We start from the raw sequence: 14922 nt of genomic DNA, 5'->3' as shown, positions 1-14922 counted from the left end.
TGTCGCTTCCTATAAATAAGTCTGTCATTGAGGCTGTTGCTTCCTATAATACTGCTCTCTCCTCTGCTCTCGCGCTCCTCCCATTCCCTGTTCTGTAAGACGTACCAAACCCCAGCCTTGGCTGACCTCTTGAATCTGCTACCTGCGTTCCTGTGCCCGCTCTGAGGAACGCCTTTGATTGAAATCCCGTGCCCATGCTCATTTTATACATTTCAAATTCCTGCTGACCTCCTTTCAGTCTGCTCTTTCACTTGCCAAACAGGACCACTACATCCAGTTGACAAACTCTCTTGGCTCAAACCCTCGATGTCTCTTTGCCACACTGAAGTCTCTCCCCAAAGTGCCTTCACCTCCAACTCCCCCTTCACTTTCTCCCCAGTCTCTGGCTGAGTACTTTCTTGATAAGGTTCACAAGATTAAACTTGAATTTTATTTTTTGTTACATTTGTTACATTGAATTCTCAACCAAGTCACCTCTACCTCTCCTTCCCTTAGTCCATTCTCTCAACCCTCCTTCAACTCCTGCCTCCTTTTCTTACTTTTCTGAAATCACCAAAGAGGAAACTGCATGTTTTCTTTCCTCCTTGAAACTAACTATGTGTTCCACTGATCCTATCCCCACCTATTTACTTAGCACTATCTCCTACTGCCATCCCATTTATCTATTATATCCTCAATATTTCACTTTCCACTGCGACTGTTCCTGATGCCTTCAAACATGCCGTAGTCGTACCACTCCTCAAAAAAAACCTTCATTAGACCCTACCTGTCCTTCCAACTATTGCCCCCACTCCCTCCTCCCTTTCCTATCCAAGATACTTGAACATGCTGTTCACTGCCATTGTCTTGACTTTCATTCATCTCCAGCTGTTCTTGATCCACTTCAATCTGGCTTTCGCCCTCTTCATTCAACTGAAACAGCGCCTGCTAAAGTCTCCAATAACTGGATCTTGGCCAGATCCAAAGATCTCTATTCTATCCTCATCCTACTCAGTCTATCTGCTGCTTTTGACAGTGTTGATCACTGCCTACACCTTGATACGCTGTCCTCATTTGGATTTCAGGGTTCTGTTCTTTCCTGGTTTTCTTATCTCTCTCATTGTACTTTTAGTGTGTACTCTGGCGGATCCTCCTCCACTTCTATCCTGCTATCAGTTGGTGTACATCAGGTACTTTTCTCCATCTATACTTCCTCCCTTATTGATGCCTCCCAGATCTACTTCTCTACACCAGAAATTTCAGCAGGAATCCAGGCCAAAGTATCAGCCTGGATGTCTCACCACCATCTGAAACTAAACGTGACCAAGACTGAGCTTCTTATTTTTCCCCCTAAACCAACCTCTCCTCTTCCCCCATTCTCTATCTCTGTGGATAATACTCTCATTCTCCCTGTCTCATCAGCTCGTAATCTTGGGGTCATCTTCGACTTCTCTCTCGCCTTCTCTGCACATATTCAACAAACTGATAAAACCTGTCATTTCTTTCTCTACAATATCACCAAAATTCATCCTTTTCTTTCTGAACACACAGCAGAACCCTTATCCACACTCTTATCACCTCTCGCTTAGACTATTGCAACTTGCTTCTCACAGGTCTCCCACTAAGCCATCTCTCTCCCCTTCAATCTGTTCAAAATTCTGCTGCACGACTTATATTCTGCCAGTGTCACTATGCTCATATTAGCCCTCTCCTCAAGTCACTTCATTGGCTCCATATCCATTTACGCATACAGTTCAAACTCCTGTTATTGACTTACAAGTGCATTCACTCTGCAGCACTCAGTACCTCTCCACTCTTCTCTCCCTAAACTCCTCCCCAGGAGCTATGTTCACTGGGTAAATCTCTCTTATCTGAACCCTTCTCCTCCACTGCTGATTCCATTCTTTTTATCTTGCTGCACCAAATCTTTGGAATAGACTTCCTGAGCCAGTACGTCAAGCTCCATCTCTGGCCATCTACAAATCTAGGCTAAAAGTCCACCTTTTTGATGTTGCTTTTAACTCCTAATCTTTACTCACTTGTTCAGTACCCATGTTTTATCATTCGTACCTTAGTAATTCCCTTATCCTTTATTTGTCCTGTTTGTCCTAATTAGATTGTAAGCTCTGTCGAGCAGGGACTGTCTCTTCATGTTCAGTGTACAGCGCTGCGTACGTCTAGTAGCACTATAGAAATGATAAGTAGTAGTAGATGCATTGTTCAGTGTATTTAGAGAGGTAGACCCAGTCATTGTGTAAAAGCAACACCTAGTGGCTTTATTTATGTCCCATATTTGCAAAGTTTTAGAAGAAACCTTTCAGCTGCCCCCACCCCCGCCTCCAGCTTCCAGACAGTTACTGTAATGATTAGACTTTAGTGAGAATGGATATAAACAGAACTAGCCCTACCATTGAGCGACTCTTTTTTTTGCATATGGCCCTGCTTTTCAGCCACTACTGACTTAGTAAATGTGGCCCCCTAATTACTCTTATGTGCATGGCTTCTCATCCTGTTGTATTTCCCAAATAAGGAAAAGATCACAGATAGCTGCAACTTCCAGACAGCTTCTGATTGAACTGGAAACCCAAAGGGGCAGGAGGAAAAGGCTGGACCCAAAACTTAAAATCCTCAAGAACTTAGGTAGGAAAAAATGTTAAAATGTAAATGTAGTCCAGTGTGTTGGCTCAGAATTAAATTTTTTAAACCATTTCAGGTTTCAAATGAAAGAATATATTTGTATTGTGTATGTTTAACATAAGGACTAGCTCTGGCTGGATGATCTGCTGGAGGGTGGTAGAGAATCTTTTCAATGAAATAAAGTGGCTCCATGTCACAAGAAGCACGCTGGTCCAGTTGTGACATTATCCCCAGTGCTTGTAGAGATTACTAGTTATAATTTATTTGTAGGGAAATCAAACAAGGGGAAACCAGGACTGAATTTATCTTTTCCTTAAGAACAAAGGGCCAGTTGGTAACCCTGTAGCAGTGCATCTCATACCCTCTTCATAGAGACACATCTACCTAGTCAGCTTTTCAGGAAGACTTATGAATATGTATGAGAGTATAGAATGAGTCACTGCTATCTCATACATATTCATCGTGGTGGGTGTGCCTCCAAGAGAGAGAGTTGAAAAGCATTCCCTTGAGGAGGGCCAGTGTTAGATATGCAGGGACCCAGGGCAGAAATAGTGAAGGGGGCCCCAAAGCCTACCTTCTGGCTATGCCTCTTTCGTCATCTTGAGGTAGGCTTGGGGCCCACTATGCCATGAATGCCCAGGGCAATTAACCAGGTTGCCACCTCCTAATGCCAGCTGCTACCCTAGAGGCAACCTGTTGTACTGTAGACAATACTGATGCCCCTTCTACCTTTCATTGGACTGGCAGCAAGCAGAAAACATGAACTTTCAGCTACCGATCTATGGCACAAATGTATACTTGCTTGGAATGGAGGAGTGGCCTAGTGGTTAGGGTGGCGGACTTTGGTCCTGGGGAATTGAGGAACTGAGTTTGATTCCCACTTCAGGCACAGGCAGCTCCTTGTGACTCTGGGCAAGTCACTTAACCCTCCATTGCCCCATGTAAGCCGCATTGAGCCTGCCATGAGTGGGAAAGAGCGGGGTACAAATGTAACAAAAAAAATAGTGGAGGGGTGTTCTGGTGTAATCACCCTGATCATTCAAGTGAAGAATTAAGGGGCCCTTTTACCAAAGTGTGGTAAAATCTGGGCTTATTTTAATACAGGACTCTCCTGATCAGTAAGCCCAGATATATAGGTTTTCATTCTACTTTTTTTTTTTTTTTTTGCAGGTCTCGCACTAATGTTCCAATTAGTACACAGTACTTGCAAAAAACTAACACAAGAGAACTTACCACCTACTGTTTGGGAGGTACTGAATGCTCCTGTGTTAACCTTGCATTATCCAGTTAACACATGCTAGTACTGCACTAGCTAGATAATGCGAGAATGCCCATTTTCTACCCATGACACGCCCCTCCTGAAAAGCTTTTTAAAAACTAGGTTAAATGCAGGTTACCATGCGTAATCAGACAAAGGTACCTTGTTAGTAACCCGCGCATTAAGGACACCTAAATTTCTTGCAGATTTTGCATTAATGAATAACCTTGTCTGCCGCACTTCCCCACATGCTGATGACCCATGATCAAGGTAATCTCGCTGTCCCTGTAAGGTAACTATCCTTTGTGGTAGGAGGACTCAGAATCTAGAGGAAGGAGGTGGGGTTAAAATAAAATCATTTTCCACTGCAGGGGCATATAATTAAATAAGGCAGCAGGATGTTTTTTGTCTGAAGCAAGAAGTTCAGTGGAAGGAAAGGGTTAATACTTTTTCTCTCTATATGCTACACTTGCCTAGATAGGATTCGCCTGTCTATTTATTTACATAGTCTAAAGAACAGCAAACTTTCTCAGTTCCTTTAATTCACCATATTATGCATTAGAAGTGACATTCGGGCTCATTTTCGAAAGAAAAGGACGCCCATCTTTCGACACAAATCGGAAGATGGACGTCTTCACAGGGTCGTCCAAATCGATATAATCGAAAGCTGATTTTGGACATCCCCAACTACATTCCATTGCAGGGATGGCCAAAGTTCAAGGGAGTGTATCGGAGGCGTAGCGAAGGCAGGACTTGGGCGTGCCTAACACTAGGATGTCCTCGACCCATAATGGAAAAAAAAAGGACGTCCTTGACAAGCACTTGGACGACTTTACCTGGTCGTGTTTTTCTCACGACCAAGGCACAAAAAGGTACCAGAAATGACCAGATGACCACCGGGGGGAATCGGGGATGACCTCCCCTTACTCCCCCAGTGGTCACTAACCCCCTCCCACCCTCAAAAAATATCTTTCAAAATATTTTTTGCCAGCCGCAGATGTCATACTCAGGTCCATGACAGCAGTATACAGGTTCCTGGGGCAGTTTTAGTGGGTGCAGTGCACTTCAGGCAGGCAGACCCAGGCACATACCTCCCCCCTACCTGTTACGTTTGTGAAGGAAACAGCGAGCCCTCCAAAACCTACCACAAACCCACTGTACTCACATCTAGGTGCCCCCCTTCACCCGTAAGGGCTATGGTAGTGATGTACAGTTGTGGGTAGTTGGTTTTTGGGGGGCTCAGCACACAAGATAAGGGATCTATGTACCTGGAAGCAATTTCTGAAGTCTACTGCAGTGCCCCCTAGGGTGCCCGGTTCGTGTCCTGGCATGTCAGGGGGACCAGTGCACTAGAAATGCTGGTTCCTCCCACAACCAAAGGGCTTGCATTTGGTCGTTTCTGAGATGGACGCCCTTGGTTTCCATTATCGGCGAAAATCAGAAATGACCAAGTCTAGGGACGACCATCTCTAAGGACGACCAAAATTTCAAGATTTGGACGTCCCTGACCGTATTATCAAAACGAAAGATGGACGTCCATCTTGTTTCAAAAATATAGGCATCAAGACGTTTTGCGAGGATGTCCTCATCAAAACTTGGACGTCCCTTTCGATTATGCCCCTCATTGTGAACCACTACCGATATGCTATGAATAGTTTCTTAAGGAGGAATCCGTGGATCCTCTGTTTTTTTAAAAGTCTTTTTCCACCTTTCTTCTATTTACTAGAGATAGGCAGCCCAAAAATGTTCAGTTTGTTTTGTTTTCAGCATCATGTTCAGATTTGTTAGTTTTGCTTTATTTTTGTTAGACTTCATTTCTGTTTAGGGAGCAATGTTGTTAAAGGCCAGATTCTGTATATGGTGCCTGAAAAATCCAAACGGAACAAATTTCCGCCTAAGTGTATTCTAAAAGTGGCACCTAGATTTAGGCACATTATAGAATACGCTTAGTTGATATCTCAGCACCTAGAACTAAGTGTATCCATTTACACCAAGGAAAACCTGGCATAAATACCAACGCATAGATTTAGGCACAGAGGGCCATATTCTGTAACAGTGCACATAAATTTTAGTATGCACACGAAATGCCCATTTCACTGCCCAGAACCATGCCCCTTTTTAGTTATGTGCATTAGAACTTAAGCACTCTGCGTTAAAGAATATGCTTAGAGAGTTGTGCGCGTAAATTCTAATTATTCCCAATTAGTGCTCATTATTTATTTATTTATTTATTGCATTTGTATCCCACATTTTCCCACCTCTTTGCATTGCTTGTTAAGTGCTGTTATCAAGTGCTGTTATCAATTCTGATTAGCTTGTTAAGCCAATTAATTTACATGTGTCGTTATAGAATATTCTTGGATTTTGGCACTGAATACTAAGCGCTATTTTTTTGTCACATTTGTACCCCGCGCTTTCCCACTCATGGCAGGCTCAATGCAGCTTACATATTGTATACAGGTACTTATTTGTATCTGGGGCAATGGAGGGTTAAGTGACTTACCCAGAGTCACAAGGAGCTGCCTGTGCCTGAAGTAACATAGTAACATAGTAGATGACGACAGAGAAAGACGCACATGGTCTATCTAGTCTGTCCAACAAGATAAACTCATACATGCTACTTTATGTGTATAACTGACCTTGATTTGTATCTGTCATTTTCAGGGCACAGACTGTAAAAGTCTGCCCAGCACTAGCCCCGCCTCCCAACCACTAGCCCCGCCTCCCACACCGGCTCTGCCACCCAATCTTCACTAAGCTTCTGAGGATCCCTTCCTTCTGAACAGGATTCCTTTATGTTTATCCCACGCATTTTTGAATTCCGTTACCATTTTCTTCTCCACCATCTCCCACGGGAGGGCCTTCCAAGTATCCACCACTCTCTCCGTGAACAAATACTTCCTGACATTTTGCTTGAGTCTGCCCCCCTTCAATCTCATTTCATATCCTCTTGTTCTACTGCCTTCCCATCTACGGAAAAGGTTTGCTTACGGATTAATACCTTTCAAATATTTGAACGTCTGTATCATATCACCCCTGTTTCTCTTTTCCTCCAGGGTATACGTGTTCAGGTCAGCAAGTCTCTCCTCATACGTCTTGTAACGCAAATCCCATACCTTTCTTGTAGCTTTTCTTTGCACCGCTTCAAGTGGGAATCGAACTCAGTTCCTCAGGACCAAAGTCCACCACCCTAACCACTAGGCCACTCCACTCATATATATAGAATCAGGGGGTAAGTGTGCACTCTCTTTGCAACAGTGTGTGAATGTATGATGATTTACATGTGTGCCATGGTTGACATATAAATACACTATTATAAATGACAAAAACACTAAATGCCATGTTTTCTGTGCTTCTTCTCATTTAACAACATGCAATGACATGGGATATGTCATTGACATTTAAATTATCACAGCAAATGTCAGCCCATCCCTAGGTTTTACTATTTTCATGGGTTCCCTTCTCTCTTACTAGTTCTGACTCAGTATTACTCATACACCTGCCACCCCTTAGAACTCGAGTTTTTATTTTTGTTTTCCTTGACATTTTTCTCAGCACTCACAACCTGTAGCATCATGTTTTCAAATCATGCACATTGACCTCTGGCTGGAACAATGGAGCTATTGGGTTCCTTGCGTTTTGGAAACCCCCGGGGAACAGAAGATCCTCTGCTCTGAATAAGCTGTGCAACTGTTTCCTGTTGGAGAGATAACAGTTATCAGTACCATGCTAATTAAAACCAGGCACGCGCCCAAAAGGTATATCCTAAACACTCAAAAATAGTAAAAGTTTCAGGGGAAAGGAATAAATGGATGGGTGGGACAAAAACATAAACACGGTGTCCTGTTTTAGAACTTTAAACTTAGAAATAGTGAATAGAAGAGGAACTGTCACGGGGTCAGTGTATAACTGACACTGACATCACATGTCCTTGTTGACTGGCATGTCCACTGGCTGCTTCCTCAGGAAGAGAGCTTAAAAAAAAGCCTTGGCAGCTGGTGTGGATGTTTTTCCTCATTCAGAAATATATTACACAGTGTTATTGGTACCACTGTGGAACAATAAAAACAGTGCATATTTCCTGAAAAACAAAAAGTGTGATGATAAAAGGGAAGACGTTCACCATTAGTGCTGGGATTCTATATAGCACGACTTGTTGAGTGTGCAAATCCAATCGTATTCTGGATTTGTTTGTGCAACTTAATTAGTTAAGCCAATATGCGCTGCTCATTGCAACATAACAATTATTGACACTAATTGTCATTAATTTAGAATTTACGTACACAACTGTCTAAGCGTATTCTATAATGTGATGCATATAATTCTAAGTTGCAAAGTTGAAAAGGGGACATGGCCATAGGCGTGGAAATGGGCGAGTGATGGTCGTTTCTAAAATCTACGTGTGTAGTTATAGAATATACCCGATTCATGTGTAATTTAGGTGGTGGTATTTACACCAAGGTTTACTTGGCCTAACCGCCACTAAATTTAGTCACACAGACAGGTGCTCGGCATATTCTTTAAACCGCACAGATTTTTAGGCTTATTCTATAAAGGACATCTAAATTTAGGCGTACTTTAGAGAATACGCCTAGGCATATTTTGTTTCAGCTCTGATTTTTTTAGGTGTGATATAAGTGCTTGCAAAAAAATTGGGGGAGGGGTAATTTTATAAAATATATTCTGTATGTAAAACACGCTTAATAAAATTGCAAGAGACATGTAGACAAAAAAGTTGGTGGTCCAACCAGAACACATGCTGCTCATTTGCACTTCCAGGGGCAAAGTTTGGGTGAAGCTGGAGCAGAGTTGCGATGTATTTGTGAATTTTATAAAATACCTGTGACTATGCACAGAGTTGTATGGCTAATGCTGAGAGCTTTTTTTAGAAAATCATATAGGCACCTATTTTGCCTTTATAAAATAGGCACTCTTTTGAACATTTCACCTATGAAATTGCTTCCTCTGTGTTTAAACTCAGAGAGACTTGGATATTTATTTATTTAAACATTTATAGAGAGCAGACCTTGGTGAAGAAAATGCAGTCTTTAATATGTAATATTGATGGTCCCAGGATTCACACTCTCAAATGCCCGACATAGCCATGTTTTGCCTTGAACTTAGGCTACGTGAGGGGCATAAAATTCCAGTTGGTGCAGTTTTTAGATTTGCACCAACCACACGTAGCCTGTGTTCTAGGTGAAACATAGCCATGTCGAGCATATGAGAGTGTGAATCCTGGGAGCATCAATATTACATATTAAGGACTACATTTACTTCATCAGGGTCTGCTCTTTGTCCTTTATTTCATGGTGGATATTGTGGACCTTCTGCCTTCTTATTTTTTTACCCCTTTAAAAATGTATATCCCTCACTATCCCACAATTCTAGGCAGGTTACAATAGATACATACACTGCAATTTCATGTACCTCTTAGTAAATAAACGTTGCGGACTAAAACCCACTAGAATCACATCAAATTTCAAGAGCTCTGACTAAAAAAATAGATCAACAAGACTTTTTTATATTGGATTGAAATGCTTCTACATATTATTGACTAGATAAAGATAGCATTTTACTAGCTTGTTGAAGGTATTTGTCTCCCATTAACTTTCTCAGGGGCCTTGGCAGGCAAGGTCCCTGCGCTAGCCGGGGGGGGGGGGCATTTCTCCCGCACGCCAGGGCTGTTTTTCCGCCCCCCAAAAAATGACAACACGGCCATGCAGCGGGGAGCCCTTACTGCCAACCATTGAGGTGGTGATAAGGGCTCCCATGCTAACCCGGTGGTAACCAGACGGCTCGCGGTGATGCCCGATTATCATCGGGTTAGCACCACACAAGCTATTTGTGGAGGTTTTCTTTTTCCCCTGGAAATGTTGCGCGCACGGGGTGGGACTACCACTGGTGGCCACGTTGGGGCAGCGGTAGTCCCAGAAGAGCAAGCAGTAAGCCCACGTTGGGCTTAATGCCGCTCTATAAAAGGGCCCCTCAGTGAGGAATAAATTCCTTTGAATCAGAAACAGATAGAATTGACTGATTATAGAACGCATAGCTGCATTTGAGAATATGCAAATATGAGTATTTTATTTTAAAATGGATCATATGTGGATTGTTGGGATATCTGATTAATCACAATAGCATTGCAAAAGATTGCTTCCTATCTTCAAATTATTAAAGGCAGTAAATTCTGGAATTAGTAAAACTAGAGGGATTTTCAGTTATTTGGACACTATGACATTATTTTAGCTACTATTATTTTATTACTATCTGATAATGTCTCTGATATTGCATTAAAGTGATTATGACATTAATATTCTCATTGTGACAGAGATCAAATATTTAAGAATTATTGTTGACTCAGCCCTTCCTTGGAAGCCACAGATTTAGTACACAATTCAAACATTTTTCTTCAAATTCAGATTAATTAGAAGTGTGAAGTATTTTTTTTTTATCCCCTGCCAATTTTAGGACTGGTTTTCAAGCTTTTTCAATGCTACTTTTCTATTACTGTAATTCTTTGTATTTAGGAATATAACAAACACCTAAGATGGCATAACAGGAGTGGGTAGACTTTTCACCTGAGAGAACAGTACTCAAGAGTTTCTAAATGTAAACTTTTTAAAGCTGACTGAACCATTGAATCTCGACCAGATTCCACAGTCTCATCCGCAACAGACACACTCCCTCTCTGCAAACCCAGTTCTTCTAGCATATGGGTGCCGGGTCCAGGAATGCCTGGACCTCCTCCACTTCCTGGCTGTGAGGGAGCCATCCACTTGACAGGCCTCAGGGAAGCCCTGTCAACGCTGCTGACAGACTTTAATGCAGCGATTCCAGCAGAGAGGGGTGAGGTCATCGAGGGACCTGAAGTAACATAGTAGATGACAGCAGAAAAAGACCTGCACGGTCCATCCAGTCTGCCCAACAAGACAAACATGTGTGTATACCTTACCTTGATTTGTACTTGCATTATTCAGGGCACAGACCGTACAAGTCTGCCCTCCACTATCCTCGCCTCCCAACCACCAACCCCTCTTCCCCCCACCTGCTCCACCACCCAATTTCGGCTAAGCTTCTGAGGATCCATTCCTTCTGCACAGGATTTCTTTATGCATATCCCACGCATGTTTGAATTCCGTTACCATTTTCATCTCCACCACCTCCCGCGGGAGGGCATTCTAAGCATCCACCACCCTCTCTGTGAAAAAATACTCCCTGACATCTTTCCTGAGGCTGCCCCCCTTCAACCTCATTTCATGTCCTCTCGTTCTACCGCCTTCCCATCGCCGGAAAAGATTTGTTTGCGGATTAATACCTTTCAAATATTTGAACGTCTGTATCATATCACCCCTGTTCCTCTTTTCCTCCAGGGTATACATGTTCAGGTCAGCAAGTCTCTCTTCATACGTCTTGGAACGCAAATCCCTTACCATTCTCATAGCTTTTCTTTGCACCGCTTCCATTTTTTTAACATCCTTCGCAAGATACGGCCTCCAAAACTGAACACAATACTCCAGGTGGGGTCTCACCAACGACTTGTACAGGGGCATCAACACTTCCTTTCTTCTGCTGATCACACCTCTCTCTATACAGCCTAGCAACCTTCTCGCTACGGCCACCGCCTTGTCACACTGTTTCGTCGCCTTCAGATCCTCGGATACTATCACCCCAAGATCCCTCTCCCCATCAGTACCTATCAGACTCTCACCGCCTAACACATAAGTCTCTCTTAGGTTTCTACTCCCTAAGTGCATCACTTTGCATTTCTTCACATTGAATTTTAATTGCCAAACCTTAGACCATTCTTCTAGCTTCCTCAGATCCTTTTTCATGCTTTCCACTCCCTCCCGGGTGTCCACTCTGTTGCAAATCTTAGTATCATCCGCAAATAGGCAAACTTTACCTTCTAACCCTACGGCAATGTCACTCACAAATATATTGAACAGAATCGGCCCCAGTACCGATCCCTGAGGAACTCCACTACTTACCTTTCCCTCCTCTGAGCGAACTCCATTTACCACCACCCTCTGTCGTCTGTCCGTCAACCAGTTCCTAATCCAGTTCACCACTTCGGGACCTATCTTCAGCCCATCGAGTTTATTTAAGAGCCTCCTGTGGGGAACCGTGTCAAAAGCTTTGCTAAAATCTAAGTAGATTACGTCTATAGCATGTCGATGATTCAATTCTCCAGTTACCCAATCAAAGAATTCAATGAGATTCGTTTGGCACGATTTCCCTCTGGTAAAACCATGTTGTCTCGGATCTTGCAACTTATTGGCTTCCAGGAAATACACTATCCTTTCCTTCAGCATCGCTTCCATTACTTTTCCAATAACCGAAGTGAGGCTTACCGGCCTGTAGTTTCCAGCTTCTTCCCTATCACCACTTTTGTGAAGAGGGACCACATCCGCCGTTCTCCAATCCCTCTGAACATCTCCCGTCTCCAAGGATTTATTAAACAAATCTTTAAGAGGACCCGCCAGAACCTCTCTGAGCTCCCTCAATATTCTGGGGTGGATCCCGTCCAGTCCCATGGCTTTGTCCACCTTTAGCTTTCCAAGTTGTTGATACACACTCTCTTCCGTGATAATAAGAGGTTCTGAAAAACCCTTGTTCCTCGATCGGTGCCTCTCAATAGTCAGGCCGTAAGACCAAAACGGGAAAGATTTTCCATTTGAACCGAACCCCAGTGTAGCAGGTCTGGAGTCACCGGCAGCCACAGAGGAGAGTCGTGTAGTAACCGAACCAGATCTGCATACCACGGTCTTCAGGCCCAATCCAGTGCCACCAGAACCACTAGGCTGATGACTAATTCGATACAGGATTCTTCCTATTAGAGGCCACAGAGAAAATACATAGAGCAGCCCCTTCTTTGGCCACGGCTGCAACAGTGCATCGAGCCCTGCAGATCCGGATTGCCTTTTTCTGGAGAAGAATTTGGCCACCTTGGCATTCTGGGATGAGGCCATGAGGTCCATCACTGGTGTTCCTCAATAACGATAAATCAGTCGAAACGCAGTTGATGACAGCACCCACTCTGCTGGGCCCAAAAGAGTTCGCCTGAGAAAACCCGCTTGAACATTGCCTTTCAGAGGTGCACATTGCGGGCCAGAGCTAAGAACACAAGCTTCCACCCACATCATCAGGAGGGATGCCTCCATCACTAGAGGCAAACTGCATGTATCCCCTTCTCGACTGATGTAGGCCACCGTCGTCGAATTGTCTGACAAAACTCGGACTGCTTTGCCCTCCAGGAGATCCTGGAAACTGGCTAAGGCATTCACCACCGCTCTCAATTCCAAGCGATTTATGGACCAAACTGCTTCTAGGGGATCCCCAGGTTCCTTGTGCCACTCTGTACAATGAGCACCCCATCCAGACAGACTGCCATCCATCACAACCACCATCCAAGTCCATGGAGGCTAACGGCATGCCCTTCTGCAAATTGGATGGGAGGAGCCACCAAGCCATGCTGCTCCTGGCACCACCTCTAGGGTAGCTGCCGTGGAACCTAGGATTGCACATAGTCCCAAATACGAGGGCAGGGCAGACCAAGCAAGGATGAGATTTGCGCAACCGACTTGACATGCCAGCCATCTGGTAGGAAAACTTTCCCGAGTTTTGTGTGGAATAGCACTCCGAGATATTCCAAGGTCTGAGTAGGTTGAAGTTGACTCTTGTTCGTATTGATGATCCAGCCCAACGACTGCAGAAGAGCTATTACTCAGTCAGTGGCCGCTCGACTCTCCTGTGGAGAGTTGGCTTGAACTAGCCAGTCATCGAGACAGGGATGAACCCGAATCCCTTCTTTCTGTAAAAAAGCCACCACCACTACCATGACCTTTGAAAAGGTGCGTGGAGCTGTGGCCAAACCAAAGGGAAGGGCTCAAAACTGGAAGTGTCATCCTAGGATAGCAAACCTCTGATGAGGTTGCCAAATCGGAATGTGTAAGTAAGCTTCCCGCAAGTCGAGAGCCGTCAAAAACTCTCCCTGTTGGACTGATGCTATAACACTTCACAGGGTTTTCATACGAAAGTGCCAAACGCACAGGAACTTGTTCACCACCCTTAAATCGAGAACCGGCTGAAACGATCTGCCCTTTTTTGGGACCACAAAGTAAACGGAATAGTGGCCTTTGCGAACTTCGAGAGGAAGCACGGGAACAATGGCTCCCAACCGCAGAAGGTCTTGCAATGTGCTTTGCACTGCTACTCGCTTAGAACGCGTGCCACAGCGAGACTCCAGAAACACGTCTGTGACGGGTGCACCGAATTCTAGTTTGTATCCTTCCCGCACCACGTTGAGGACCCATTGGTCTGTGGTTATTTTGACCCACTCTGGGAGAAACAATCATCCCCCTATCTGCTCCCCCGCAGAATGGGCCAGCACCCCATCATTGGGAGGTACGAGAAGCGGCTCCCTGACGAGCAGAGGCTCCAGGTGCTCACTTGTCATTGCAAAAGGAAGATCTTTGTTGGAACTGGAAATGCTAAAAGGACCCTTGTCTAGAAGTAGGCTTTGGCTTATCTTCAGGAAGGTGTTGGGACTTGGAATCCCCCAAATCCTTAACAATCTCCTCTAAGTCCTCCCCAAACAACAGTTTACCTCAAAAAGGCAAATGGATGAGATGTTGCTTGAAGGCCATGTCAGCAGACCAATGACAAAGCCACAACACTCTTCGAGAGGAAACAGCTAGAGACATAAGCTTGGCTGAAGAACAAACCAAGTCATAAAGGGCATCTGCTAGATAAGCAAGGCCTACATCTAAGTGAGAAAAGGCAGTAGACCCGGCTCCATCAGACTCCTGAAGAGAATCCTGAACAGAATGGAGCCAACCAACTAAGACAAGCTCTAGCCACATAAGAGCTACACACAGAAGCATGAAGCGTCAACGATACCACCTCAAAGGTGCGTTTTAAAGAAGCTTCCAGACATCTGTCTTGCATGTCCTTCAGTGCTACTCCTCTTTCAACTGGCAAAGTAGTCTCCTTAGTGACAGCTGTCACTACAGCGTCCACCTTTGGAAGGGCCAGCTGTTCTGATCGAA

General features: G+C 44.1%; 1 long non-coding RNA gene across 1 annotated transcript; it reads right to left on the bottom strand.

Moving 5' to 3' along the window:
* Window positions 1-555: 555 nt before the first annotated feature.
* Window positions 556-14233, bottom strand: LOC115471564. The gene is made up of 3 exons (XR_003942368.1): window positions 14224-14233; window positions 792-797; window positions 556-643 (listed from the first exon to the last, which is right to left on the bottom strand). It is a non-coding gene; the product is annotated as an uncharacterized LOC115471564 (long non-coding RNA).
* Between the last annotated feature and the right edge of the window lie 689 nt (window positions 14234-14922).

The sequence above is a fragment of the Microcaecilia unicolor genome, chromosome 6 (assembly GCF_901765095.1).
Source record: "Microcaecilia unicolor chromosome 6, aMicUni1.1, whole genome shotgun sequence".
NCBI classification, from domain to species: domain Eukaryota; kingdom Metazoa; phylum Chordata; class Amphibia; order Gymnophiona; family Siphonopidae; genus Microcaecilia; species Microcaecilia unicolor.
Note: the sequence above shows the minus strand (reverse complement) of the source record. Positions and strands in the feature narration are given on the sequence as shown.